The sequence below is a fragment of the Emydura macquarii genome, unplaced genomic scaffold, assembly GCF_026122565.2.
Source record: "Emydura macquarii macquarii isolate MOO-44397 ecotype Brisbane River unplaced genomic scaffold, CSIRO-AGI_Emac_v2 contig_2834, whole genome shotgun sequence".
In the NCBI taxonomy this organism is placed as follows: domain Eukaryota; kingdom Metazoa; phylum Chordata; order Testudines; family Chelidae; genus Emydura; species Emydura macquarii.
Window position 1 is genome coordinate 5,489,516 of NW_027132971.1, and position 13,650 is coordinate 5,503,165.

General features: G+C 38.4%; 1 protein-coding gene across 4 annotated transcripts in view; it reads left to right on the forward strand.

Moving 5' to 3' along the window:
- The window catches only part of GAB1 (GRB2 associated binding protein 1), a 135,516-nt gene that overhangs the window by 38,112 nt on the left and 83,754 nt on the right, over nucleotides 1-13,650 (forward strand). Inside the window, exon 1 of one of the 4 annotated variants that reach the window (XM_067568023.1) lies at nucleotides 1,427-1,618. The exons of the other annotated variants lie outside the window; for them this stretch is intronic. The gene's annotated coding sequence lies outside the window, so the exon portion shown is untranslated. Of the gene's footprint in view, nucleotides 1-1,426; nucleotides 1,619-13,650 lie in introns of those variants that run through there. 4 annotated transcript variants of the gene reach the window in all.

Genomic DNA, 13,650 nt, shown 5'->3' on the forward strand with positions numbered 1-13,650 from the left:
ATTACCACTCAGTATAATGCAATCCCATCCTTTATTTTAAAACAGAACTTATCTTTATCAAGTGGATAGGCTTTAAAATACTTCACTGACCTTGCAGAATCTGAAAATAAACTTGTTCTTTTTACATAGAGTATCAGGTTTGGTTCAAACATAGTTGCACTTAAATACTAATCAGCTGAATGAGAGACTTTTTTATGTAATGCAGTGTTGGTTAGTTGCAAGTATAAAGGTACTAGTATTAAGCACTTCAGTTACCCTTTTGGCATATACCAGTCCCATCTGGTGAGGGTGCTTCCTCCTGCTGGAAAAGAGGAAGAATAACAAATTCACATGAACTTGTTACAACACTAGAGAAGCCACAGAGTCAGTAAGAAATTACATTTGGTGTTTTCATTTGTCAAATGGCTTAGCATAACATTGTTACTTAAGGGTTCAGATGTCACTCCTTTGACAGCAGCATTGCCAGACTTGAGTATGTGTCAGGTGTCTTGACACAATTTGAATTTGTTACAGTGGAATTTTCTCCTTACTTGATAGAGGCAATAGTAGTTGTGTATTGTTCTGTGTACCTTTTATGCAGAAGAAATGAATGGGTGTACATGGTCTTAATGAAAACAAATTATTTGAATGTGATTAAGGATTAAAGTTTAGAAAACTTCCTTTGAATAACCTTATTGACTTTCTGAATAAAATAAGATTTACCAAACTACACTGGAAAGAGAAAATATTTTTTGTTGTGTTGATCCTTTATATTTAAAATTAGTTGCAAAACATTGATTCATGTTGTTTTGTATGTAAAAGTTTTATGCTGAATCTGCATTGCACATTGCTTTTAACTTTTATTTAACGGTAGATGTTGGTTTACTGGTTCCTTGGTCTCATGACTACTTCTCTTTCCCTTCCCCCTCCCTTATTTCTTTTTTCAAGAAATTCTTGGCCAGGCCATCAATGCAGATTTGACCTTTTCTTAAGTTCTTGACTGAACAGCTCATGTATCAGGAAATAGTTCAGAATATGCAAGATGATTTTTTGCAGGAATTTAACACATTTTATTACTTGCAAAAACTTTTCAAATAGGTTTTTCATTCAGTTTTTTCTTTAATTATTTCTTTATTTTTCTTAATTATAATGTTTAAGTCAACTGTATTATTGGCAAAGGGATGATGAATCTGTTCAATACAACTTGAAATATTTGTTGTGACTGGGTTGAGTCTTTTGGTGCCATTCTGTATGAGATATGATAAAATCCTGCCCTATACTTGTCAATGTTTATAACTGAAAGAGCATGCAATCTCTTCCTTCATAGAGAACTAGCCAGCATTAAAGACACAATATGAGATAACAGTGCAAGTCTGCAGCATGTAATTTCTTGGGTTCCTGTGAAGTATCTTCACTATCTGTCAGCAGTGGGAGGTTTGACCAACTATCTAATCCACTCCATTTTCTATCTCTGTCCCCTGTGTATTGCTTCTGTTACTTTATTAATATGGAGCAGTTGAAGTCACTAGCTTGGACGTAGGCCAGTTTATGCTGTGTGTATAGCTTCTGTGAAGACCACTCTAATGAACAGTGAGATGATGTGATTCAGAGATATGGTGAGAGCCCGCGTGGATGAAAGGTACATTTTCTGCTTTTGTCTTGCTTTTTTCAGTATGTCAAATCCCTACTTATGTACTTGATGTTTCCTCTCTTCTCTCCCCAACTAGCCTCCCTTTTATTCCACTGGGATAATTTTGCTTGCTTTCTGCTTAGACAGACCGACGCTATTTCATAAGCTAATGGTCTGTCTCCATTAAGTCATTAAGTAACACCATTTAATTGATGAAAGTATTGTTCAGCAGACTTGGCATTTAAGGTCAGAAGAATATTTCTGTATAATAAAAAGGCTAGTGTGTTGTTCTGAGCATATTTAGTACTTTTTGTATGCCGAGATTTTTAGTTGTTGTAAAGTAGCTATTTGTATATACTAATTATTGATGTATATAGAGACATATTAAATTATGTTCACGTTGTGAGTTTGTGTAAGTTTTCTTTTGAACATAACCCACCAAACTTTTTTACTTACTTAATTTTTTAAAAACTGATTAAATTTTGGTGATGAGTCATACATAAAATTTAGAACTGGCTATATTTACATGTTGTGTCTTAATCCATTATAATTTAATTTTACAAACCTCCTTTGGCTTCTATGATCAGCAGATTTGCATTCCTCAGTTCATGAGACCTGCAATATGTGGCAACAGAGAAAAAATTAACTTGATTAGTTAAGATCTCCTATTTTTTCTAGAATATTAAATTTGTTGTCTTTCACAGAAAAATTTCACATATCAGTATGCATCCTAAGGAAGAACAAAAAATAAGAAGCAGCTGAGCTTGTTTTGAAACATAGTTCAGATAGTTTGCTAAGTGTTTATGATAAAAGTATTAGAGGCATTATCTGTCTAACCCAAAAAGTATTCATTCCTTTTCTTGACTATTTCTATTGGTTTCCTTGTTAGTCAGTTTTTCATAGTTTTATGGCCTTTTCAGTTAATTAAGAGCAAAGACTGTTTGACTTTACTTAGGTCCATTGGTTTTGGTTCTGATTTAGTGTAGTAATTTATGTGTTTAACTTTTATCTTAGTTTTTCTTTACTTGGATAGGTACAGGTTTAGAAAAGCTGTTACAGAAGGGCCTTCACATTATTAGAGGTATACCTAAGACACTAGACAAAAGTCTTTGAAATCTTTCCGAGTGAGATGTCTCCTAAATAATTTAAGAAAAGCATTGGACTAGGTAACTTGAAAAAAAAATTTTTTTTGCAGATACATATACAGGTTGGACTGCAAGTTAGTCAGTTCTCTTAAGAATTTCCCTTTTCCTCTTCCTGCCCTTCACCTCTGTTGCAGAAGTCGTATGAAGCAATAGTTAGCATGTATTCTCCAAGAAATATTCAATTTTTAGATAACTCTTCAAAAGATTAATGGTAAGACCTAACATTGTGTACTAGGGTAGGTATGGCAAGTTGAATTCTCCTGCCAAATTTTCTAGGTGACTGGTGATGTCAGAACTGTAAAATATACTAAACTAGTGAACCGAGAATGGGTTTTACCCTGAATCCTAACTCAGACAAAAGTAGAACCTTACTTCTCAGAATAGGCTCATTGAAATTCACTGAATTAATTGCATAATAATAAGACCAAAAACCTGCAGGCAGTTATGTGCATTAAGTAATAGTAAAGTTAAGCATGCCCTGAAATGTTTTCAGGATCAGTATCAAAGTTATTACTCAACTTGTGTGAGGGTAACATAGTGAGTGGAGGGGCTATCATGCTGGCTGGATTGGGGGGTGGGGGAAATTAATTATATTATTTAACATCAGTATGTCAAAATCATAATAATCCATGTGAGATATGCCATGTCAAGTACTGTTAGAAAGGTTATAATGTCCTAAGTAAGATGATGATGTTTATGTTCATGTGTTATATGTGTAATGGAAGTTATGGATATGTTTGATATATCTGTATTTCAAATTGTGCTGTGTCTGGGTCACACCCTGAACAGGATGGCTGCAGAACAATGGCCTGCTTAATGGCCCATTAAGAGATTCACAGGGGCAAGGGGCCCAGGGGAAGATTCCAGGGATATACCTGATGAGTCATCAGGACTTGCTCATGTGACTCTGGACTCCATTTTGGTTCCTGTGAAATTCCAAGCAGCATGGCAAGGGCCAGAGGACATAAAAGGCAGATGCCTGGGATCCATTTTGTCTTTAGTCTGTCTTTCAGTCTTTTTTCTCTACGTACCTCTGGATTATCTCATTTACAACTGTACTGAAGCTGTGAAAGAAAGGACTGAGACCCATCCAGGTACTGGATGTATACCAGAGGGACTATACAAGCTTGCAAACTCCACAATTCTTCTAGAAACCTGATATATGTGGACTTTCAAAGCATTTGTATGTATCTGATTGCTTTAATCCTTTAACATTTCTCTTATAGTTTGTTTCTTTTTATAACAAACCTTTAGTTTTATTTACTAAAGGATTGGCTGGCAGCGTGCTATTTTGGGTAAGATTCAAACTTATATTGATCTGGTACTGTGGCTGACCCTTTGGGGTCAGGAGGAACCTTTTTGGTAAAGAGCATAGAGTTAAATAACTGGTCTCTTTACTGAACCTAGTGGCTGATTGGGAGCCAGAGACTGAAATGCAGTAAAGGGGGCTGTGTATATTTGTATTTTGGCTTCTTGATAACTAGTGTGGGGAATCAGAAGCACTGTCTGTGGCTGGTTGGGAAGTTTGACTTCAGTGTCACCCACCAGTGCTGGGAGAATCTGCTCTCCTTTAACAGCCTGCCCTGATCTTGGCATTATCAGGTGGCTACCCTAGGCATGGAATGGTCACAGGGGCCTATGTGGAACTTTAGACTAATGCCAAGTTTTAGATTCACCCACTTTCCTGGACGTGTGTGTGCATACGGATGTAAGCCCAAACTGAGTTCTTAAAACATTTTGAAACTCTGTAGGAAAACTTTAATGTAACTAAACATAACAATCCATCAGAAGCTGTGAAATCATAGCTTTTGGGCAATCTAAACAGTGTGTTTTGAATAGTAAACACATTTCTTTATAAAGATACATATGTAATGCATATCAAATAGAATTCATTCATACACATCTAGGCATGTAACATCTAATTGTAATTTGAAATCAATTTGAAATTTAAAAAAGAAAGTTTCCAATCACTTGTTCCAATGTAGTACACGACTAAAACGCTAATAATTATTTATTTAAAATGCTCCTTATGCTTAAAAATTAAATATGAAACAATGAAGCAGCCAGAGACTCAGAGAATGGCAGGAGACTTCCACAGCTCATTCTGACTGTCTACTTAAGTAGCCCCCATCACATAGCATGAGTGTCTGAGCTCTCTTTAGAGAGGTTTAAATCTCTTTTGGGGTAGCACGTGTGTCTACACATTTCTTTTATTGGATCCACAGCTTCAGGGGTACCAGAAATATTCTGTGTCCTGGTTTCAGCACTGGCTCTCCCGTCTGTTTGTGTTTCTGTTAGGCCTAGGGATTACTAGTAGCCGACCAATTCATATTAAGAGATTGAAAAATATTTTGCTTTATAATTTTTTTCTATTTTTTGTGTTCTGAGTAAGTAATTCTCCCTTTCCTCCTTTCCCTGTCCGTCATCTAAAGCAGAAATAAAAATTTTGTGTGACTGGAATTGGCACCTTCATACTCTACATATTGGCTGCCTTGAAACCTATGTGCTTGTTTGGTTGACAGAAAATGGTTTTTATTGCTGTTAACTTTGCAGCAGCAGTATGATTATGGAAGAGTAAGATGGATTCTATTCTATATCCTCATCCTCAATCAATAGCAGGATTGAATTTCTTTCACCATTTTGCTAAGGATACCAATGAAGATGCCAATTTAGAGTGATGTGGGCACACAGTTATTTGAAATGCAACTGAGAACACCAACTAACTTCACATTAGCTGAAGAGCAGTCTACGGACTATAGTAACGTCTGATTACTACCAGTTATGGCTGGATTTAAACTTTTGCTGTGGAGTTTTCCAGGCAACCATTTTCCTTATGAGTATTTCAGTTTTGAAGGTCTTGCCTTCAGAAGACTGTTGAGAAAAGAGAGTTTCCCTTTTTTTCTACATGAAAAAAGCTTTCTCCCCTTTTCTATTGTATAAAATAATTTCCACTTCCTTTGGATTTCTGCATATAGATTGCTCTACCAAGAATAGTCTAGGTATCTTGTGTGTGGAATAAAATTTGTTCTCCATTAAGAAACCTGACTTTGGAGATCCCACTTTTGGAGTTATTTGCTCTGTTACATTGACAGAGAATGAGAGGTTCAAAGGTATAAATGGCAGTTAGGCACCCGATTCCCATTAAATGCACTTAATCTGACTCTGAACCAAATGCCTCAACAGATATGTCCTATGCCTCCAGTAGCATATATATTAAAAAGAAGCTCTTTGGCCTTCAGTTTCTGATTATATTTTTCAGCTTGTTCTTGGACCTAGAATCCCTGGTGTCTCACCAGAATTAATTAGTTCTATTTTTATTATTTTTTGGCAGTCAAGAAATTAGTAATGGATTTATGCTTGGTTGGCACATTGGAGTATTAAGCATTAATTTTAAAATATAAAAGCTCTTCAGATACTTCTAGGGTTTTAGAAATTCTGTGTGTCTGAAATCCCATAACTATATCTCTCATAGATCTATCTAAGATTCCTTTTCTGGTTCTACAGGACCAATGTTGAAGGGGTGTGGTCGTTGTTTGCCAACTGCCCCAAGTCCATTCAGAAGGAAAAAGGCCACGTGAGGGCCTGCTGTGTTGGTGTGTTACCTTCTCTGGTGCTCACCACTCTATGCTGTCCTTATGACTCAGGCTGTCAAGCAAAACTCCTTGGTACCATCCAACTCAGGGTTTTCAGCATTGAGTCCAATTCCTTCAGCACCAGCATTGCAAGAGGAGAAAAGGAGTATATGGGGAATGAGCTAATAGAGGAGCAGCTAAAGGCATATGCACCATTCCACACTGCTGCAATGAGGCCTCAGTGGTGTTGAATCAGCCAGTTTTAACATCCCTGAGACTGTCTCCTCTGTCTCAATATTTTGGTGTTTATACCATCTCTTCAGCTGAGGGAGACCATCACCCTTATTATTGTTAACTTCTAAACTGAGGAGACATTTATCCCATTCTTCACAAGAAAGAGCGAGTCCATACTCTCACTCTCAGAGAGGGCCCTACTGTGAGAACCTTGAACCATTCCTCTTGCGCTGAAATCCCAGTTGGACCTTTCCTTGACTTAAAGCTTATTGAAGTCAATGGAAAGATTCACATAGACTTCAATGGACGTTGGATCAGATTCTTGGTGGACATGACAGCTTATCTCCCCCAAACCCCTCTTATATTTCTGTGTACTTGGTACAGTCAGTCATTTGTGGCTGATGAATCCTATTAAGATTGGGTTTAGTGAGGGGATCACGAGTAGAAGCAGACCTAGAAACAGCCATCACAATTTTCTGTAGCTCCAGTGGCACAGTAACAAAATACATTGATAGTGCTTAGAAACTATAACAATAAAATATAGCGAGAACAGTTAAAAAATCAAGCCAACCCATATTGAGGCCACACATCTCCTTCATGGGAGAACTATTGATACCCTCTTGTCTGATGAAGGGAGCTAGCCAGTCCCAGAACCTGATTTCACTAGGCTTCCCTGAACTGGTAAATTTTACTTTAGATGTTCTGTAAGCCCCAGCAATGAAAATTAAAACCGAATTAGGAAATGACAGCAAAACTGACTGACTTGGACAGTTTGTGGGTCAGATTGAGCAATACAGGGAGGACAGCTGATTGCAGGAAGTCTAAAACTACATTGTAAAAGTGTATGGCCTCCCAGAGAGTACAGTATTTGGAGTGCCTGGAAAATCATTAAATGCTTGTGATGTCTAAGTACTAGGACTTCCATTGGCTGGAAAGGACTCGGCTCTCGGAGACTATACTGAAACTTTGGATTAAGATATTTTGGAATAATTTATATTGAAAACGATCTTGCATCTCCTGTGATCTTTTAGGCTTGCCCACTTCTAGGATTCTGATATAATTCTGAAGACCACCAACATTACACCTGAAGAAACTCAGTTGTTCTCCCTCCCCCTTTGTCACTGGAGCCAGAGTGCATGCACACACACAAACATCCCTGATTACTTGGAAGATGATCAAAGATTGCTTTTCTTTCTCAAACCTGATCTGATAAGAGTATTTGTGATCGATAACTGACACCACACCAGAAAGAAGTTGGAATTCTTTTTTTTAAAATAGAAAAATGGTTTTGTGTCGCAAACCTCTACATCATGTGAACAGATGGCTTTATGCCAGAAAGTCTCAAACTCTTTTATAGTGTGGGTTACAAAGTAGAGGCACAAATTGATTTTAAAGCTGCTTTAAGTCAGCAGCTGGAAACTCCCTGAACCACAGGAGAATTATCTGTCAGGCCTATGCCAGCCTCTCGTGGTGCCACACAGTCTTCTTGCCCTGCTTTGCCCTTGCCCCACTATAGGAGGTGGGGAGGAGAAAGGGGATCCCGGGGCAGCCTTTGTTCTTAGGTGCTTGTGGCTATATGGAATGCTGCTTTGGCACACCTGGGGGTCTAGCCCCTTACTCTGTGAGGCAGTCATCCGTCGTTCATCCCAACTTGAGTTTCATATACCTTCTACTTGATAATCCAATGGCATTTTATAAAGCTTCTCTCCAGGCCTTTTTAGAGGGTCCTCTTTGCTCACTTGCCTCTCTGTTCCTTCAAGCACTTCTAAAACTGCATCTGTTCTGTGTTGAGTTATCTCATTCTTATCTCAGTGTGTGTCCTGTATTGAATCATACTGGGTAGTGCTGTCTTGTGTCTTTTGAACTGTGAAAGATTTTTAGGGCAAAAATTTATGTGGAATAGATTCCCCATATTACATTACCTGGTGTGTGCATGGGGACACATTCATAGCAGCACACATGTAATGTAAAACATGGGGAGAAGCCCAAAGACGGTATTATCCTTTGTTTTGTCATCTCAGTGGATAGCACAGAGCTTTGAAATGTACTACAGAAAGGCCAGCAGCTCAGCTGTAAGGTTAATTTCTCTAGAGCTGTGATAGTTTTGAAGGCTTGTCTAGGGCATTTTTTTCATTTCCGTTATTTGTAAGGCAACACCATCTGATAATGATTGTTCACTGCTCACCAGTTTGAAAGAGTGGGTATCTGTGGAGGTAATTTCAGTCAGAGATCTGGGTTCCTTGCACTGATCTGGTGTTCCTAGAATATACTGCTTTTCTTGACCCATACTGGTGCTTTGTCCATTGCTGTTTGTATAGAGTCTTCTATACTAGTTGCAGGGGCAGGCTGTTTATATGCCTTAATGTAGACATGGTCTTGGTGGTGCTCTCTGACATATGTTGAGGTTTGTGTGACATACATTAATTGTAAATCCCACAAATGATGTTTGACAATATGTTGGCCCGAGGAGCATCTGCATTTCCCCAAACAGACTCTCAAATGTTTGAAGCTATCAAAATAATAATGAATATACAAACACATAAAATGCCACTCTCAATATCAATTGCAGGGCAAATGCCCGTCTCCAAAAGATTTCTCTCTGCTCTGAAACTGTTATGTAGGTGCAAATGCCACTGCAGTCTCGCTTTATCTTCCTCATTGTGATGAAGTCCAGAAGTAAATTACTGTCACTTGGAAAGATATTTCTTAAAACTTCCCTTCAGTATTGTAGTCTGAAATATTTGTTGGTAGTAGGGATCTGTCAATATATTGTAACTGACAGGGAGCATGTTATAAATGTCCTGCCTAAAGATAGAAGTTATTTTTTTGTAGTTAGTAAACAAATGAAATGTTATATAGCAGGTTCCTACTTGCTAAATGTTTGCATATACGAAGAAATGACAATTTCAAGATCTTCCTAAAATTGTACTTCTGTTAAAAATACAAACTTTGGTTTTCCCCTCAGTGAAAAGTTAATATGTCATATTTAAAAAAAAAAAACCCAAAAAAACCCAAAAAACCAGGCACTATCTAGACATGTGATTTTTTGTTGCTTATACATGCTGATTATTATTTTTGTTTCCTCTTTTCCTTCATTCTGTTTGTGTGTTATATACACAGATTGTAAACTCTTTGGGCAAAAGATCTTGTGCTTTTATGTATCTGTAAAACACCTAGCACTTTGCTGGCACTAAACAATAAAAGTTAATAAATTCAGAAGCGACACAAAACTATCACTTAGTTTCTATCCATAAGCAAAATATTTCTTTGGAAGTTGCAAACAGATAAGCCACCATCCATGTGTGAACAGGACTTTTTATAAATGGCAAATAAGGCATGCAATGAAATGCATACTACTTGGAGTCAAAAAAGCCATTGATTTTTTCATTGTTTTTTATTTAATATCAAAGAGAAATTAATCAGTGGAAAATATTAAATGCTTCATAAGAGATGTTCAAAGATACAGCCTAAATTTCTATGCTTAAAAATGTGTCTTCAAAAGTAAAAGAAAAAAGAATGTTTAAAAAAATATTGGCAGTAAAGAACTTTTAGCTTAATATTTTCAATAAGATACTTTTTAAAGCTCAGAACATTTTCTGCTCCAGTTCTTAAATGTTGTTTAACAATGAGCAGTCTTAATTGTTGTAATGAAAATCTGCTGGTAGAACACATACAGTATGTTGCAAATCAGTGTGATGTTGCTGACCAGAATTTGGTTTGAACATAACAAAGATAACATTCTGAAAGCTTGTGCTTGTAATACATATAAATAACAATAAAAATGTCCTTTTAGGGAAACAGTTGGTACCGTAGGCATGTGGAGCACAGAAGCTAACTACAAGTTTGCACTCTATTTACAGTTAGAAATGAAGGCTAGAGTCATAATACAACCACACAAGACTTCTGTGACTGCTGTATAGACTTAAGATTCCTGTAACCAAATGAAAAATTTCAAGCATTCAAAACATGCACACAGAGAGGACCTCATAATGTACTACAACCAGTTCTAGTGTCTGGGCTGCCACAAAATTAACAGGGTCAGCAGACAAAACACACGATCAAAGCAATATTTAAAAAAAAATCAGATATTTTTATTTAAACAATTTAATACTAATGAATGATGATTGGTTAATGGAAGTTGGTATGTACAGTAAAACTAGGGATGTAAAATTTAGTTTAATAAAGAATCCGTTTAAATGTTCTAAAAAACGTTTAAACGCTGGGGGGGAGGGAGGGGCTGTGCTGAGCTTGGCTCCTCACTGCCAAGCAAGAGCTGTTTGCTGTGTGCAGAACTGTAGCTGGGTGGCTCTCGCTTGCCCTCCCCACCCCGCTTCGCATGTGCAGGGGGAGCTGAGTAGGGCTCCCTGCAAACAAGAGTAGCTGCCTCCTCCTGAGCAAGAGCTGCCCAGCTGCTTTCGCTCTCAGGGAGCCGAGCCCAGCTGCGCCTTCCCCTCCTGGCATGTGTGGGGGGAGCTGCGCTGGGATCCGCCCTTCCCCGAGAGCAAGATCAATTGGCATAGAGCCCGGCGGGGGGGAGCTGCAGCTGGGCTCGACTCCCCACAAGCGAGAGCTGCCCAGCTGCTCTTGCTCATGGGGAGCTGAGCCAAGCTGCTGCCCTCACCACAGTTTAAACGGTAATCGGCTATTTAAAATGTTTAAACAGTTGATAAACATTTAAACGTTTAGGCTTTTACATCCCTAAGTAAAACCAAGTTTTACTGATTAGAAAGTAGACTCTTTTTTGCAATACTCTCTCCACAGAGTCTACTAAAAGGCAATAATTTACTTTTTATTGCCAACATATTTTAAAGTTATTTAAATATCTTCATGAAGGCAGTGGGCCTAGTTGTTTGAATACAGATTGTAGGACTAGTCCCTTTTGAATGACTCTAGCAAATGGCTTTGGTCCCTTAATTTATACAAAAAGTGGGGGGAACAGAAATACTTTGCTTGAGGCATTTTGCTTTACTGCCTGCTATCTTGCCATCGCTGGAACTATGCCCAGGAGTGGTAAGGGGTGGTAGGGTTGGGCCTGTTGTGTGGGATGGCACTTTCCAGACTTTTCCATGCAGTTCTGTCGATGCACTTTCATCCTGACTTTCAGCAATCCCATGGTTAGATTTTTCCTTATAAGAACCATAAGACTAATTGATCAAGACGTGTACTTGGAGGTTCTCCTTTACTTTCTGAAATGAACTGATAGCAAAGTAGACTGAGAAGGACATATGTGGATGTTTGAAATCCATCTCCTTCCCCCAGTGTTTCTCCTTTGCATGGTCCAGAAGTTGTCTTGTAAAAGTACAATTGATGTTTAAGATGGCTAAATATAAACTCATCACAAGAAAATTTGGAGTTAAAGTTCTTGCCTAGTTTTTGATTTATCAAAGCTGATAACAGACAGTAAAAGTCATCAGGTCTTGAAGTTCTTCTCTATCTTTAATGAATTAAGCCTTGCAGTGTCCCTGTGACATGCGCAAGCAGCAGTATCACATTTTGGATTTTCTTATCAGGGCTGCCACTGACCTGCTGCATGGGTGTGATGCTCCCCGGGGCTACCCAGGGTTGTGAGGCACCTTGCCTCCACCTACTTGCAGCATGAGGAAGTCTTGTCTGTGCATATTGTGGATCAGCTCCCTGAAACCACCAGCGTCTGACAATGGAAGCTCTTCCCTCCAGACTTCCACTGGCCTCACCCCCTCCGTGCAGGGTAGTGAATGGAACACAACAATCCCTGAGTCTTCAGACCATTCCCTGTAGAGTCCAGCTCTGTATCCACTGAATGCTCACAGAATTACCAGGCCTGCTATTCCCAAAGGAACAGTACATGCCAGCTGGTAAGATTCAACTCGGGATCATCACTTCGCTTAACATCCCAGCACGGAGATATATTTATAATGAAAACAAGAAAAAGTATGAAAGAACAAAGATTCAGGTGACAGTGAGTAATACTGAAAACAAATAGTGGTATACAAAACAAAATCATAACACGTTTTCTAGAGACTGAACTTAGCTAACAAGTTAACCGCCTGGCTAAAGAACCTTATCACATCTGAAGTTCTCTCCAGCATTTTCAACCACGCCTGGTTGAGACTTTTATGAAGCAAATTCACTGTCCATATACTTCCTAGGTGAAGGATGACAGGGTGTTGTCTTTGTCCCCCAAATGTACTACAGCAAACCTTTGATGTGCACCTCCAGATATCGTCCCGTCCCCCCTCCGCTTTGCCCTCTGCTGTTTTCTTCTTCCTCTAACTTTTCTCTCTGAAGTTTTCACAATTCTTCATTAGCATTTGGTTCAGACTATGTGAGGAGCCCCATTGTGAACCATCCAATACTAAATTTACATGTAAACAGCCAGATAGATGAAAACTTCTTGTCTGACAGAAAACCTGTTTTTCACCTTTGCTGGTGTGACCAGTCCTTAGACACTGCCCTTAAGAACATAATTTTCAGTTTAGATATGTAATTCCTTACACACTATCCATACATATATTTTGTAATGATATTGCTGGCCCTGCGTGATGCTGGCTTTTATTTGAGACCTTACATGGTACTCTTTGGTGAGCTAGAATGTGCACACTGGACCTAGGAGATTCCTGTAACACCTCTGCCTCCACTTGATAGTTGGCATTAAGAAGTTATTGAGTCACAATGGGTAAGTAGTCTTTCTGTGCTTTAGTTTTCCCATCTGAAAATGGAGATTGTTGTGCTTGTCTTTCCTTGTAAAGTACTTTGTGATTTATAGATGAAAAGTGCTATGGAAGACCTAAGTCAGTGTTTGCCCACTATCTTAGTTGTATTGAAATCGATAGATTAACTGGCTTAAAGTGAAATGGTGAATCAGGCCCAGAAATTCTCTTAATTTATTTTAAGGACCAACAGACCAATTTCATAGCAAGTCAGAAGTACTCTTGTCAGCTAGAATATGCAGGTTTTTTAAAGATGATTTAATTTATCTGGACTATCAAATGCCACAAACTTACCTTTTGGTTAGTGTATGTTCTCTATAGGGAGGATTGCTCAGCAAAGTGAAAGTCCAGAGTCAGAATCTTGGCCTCCATTGTGCCCACTGAGCCAGTGGTCTTCAAAG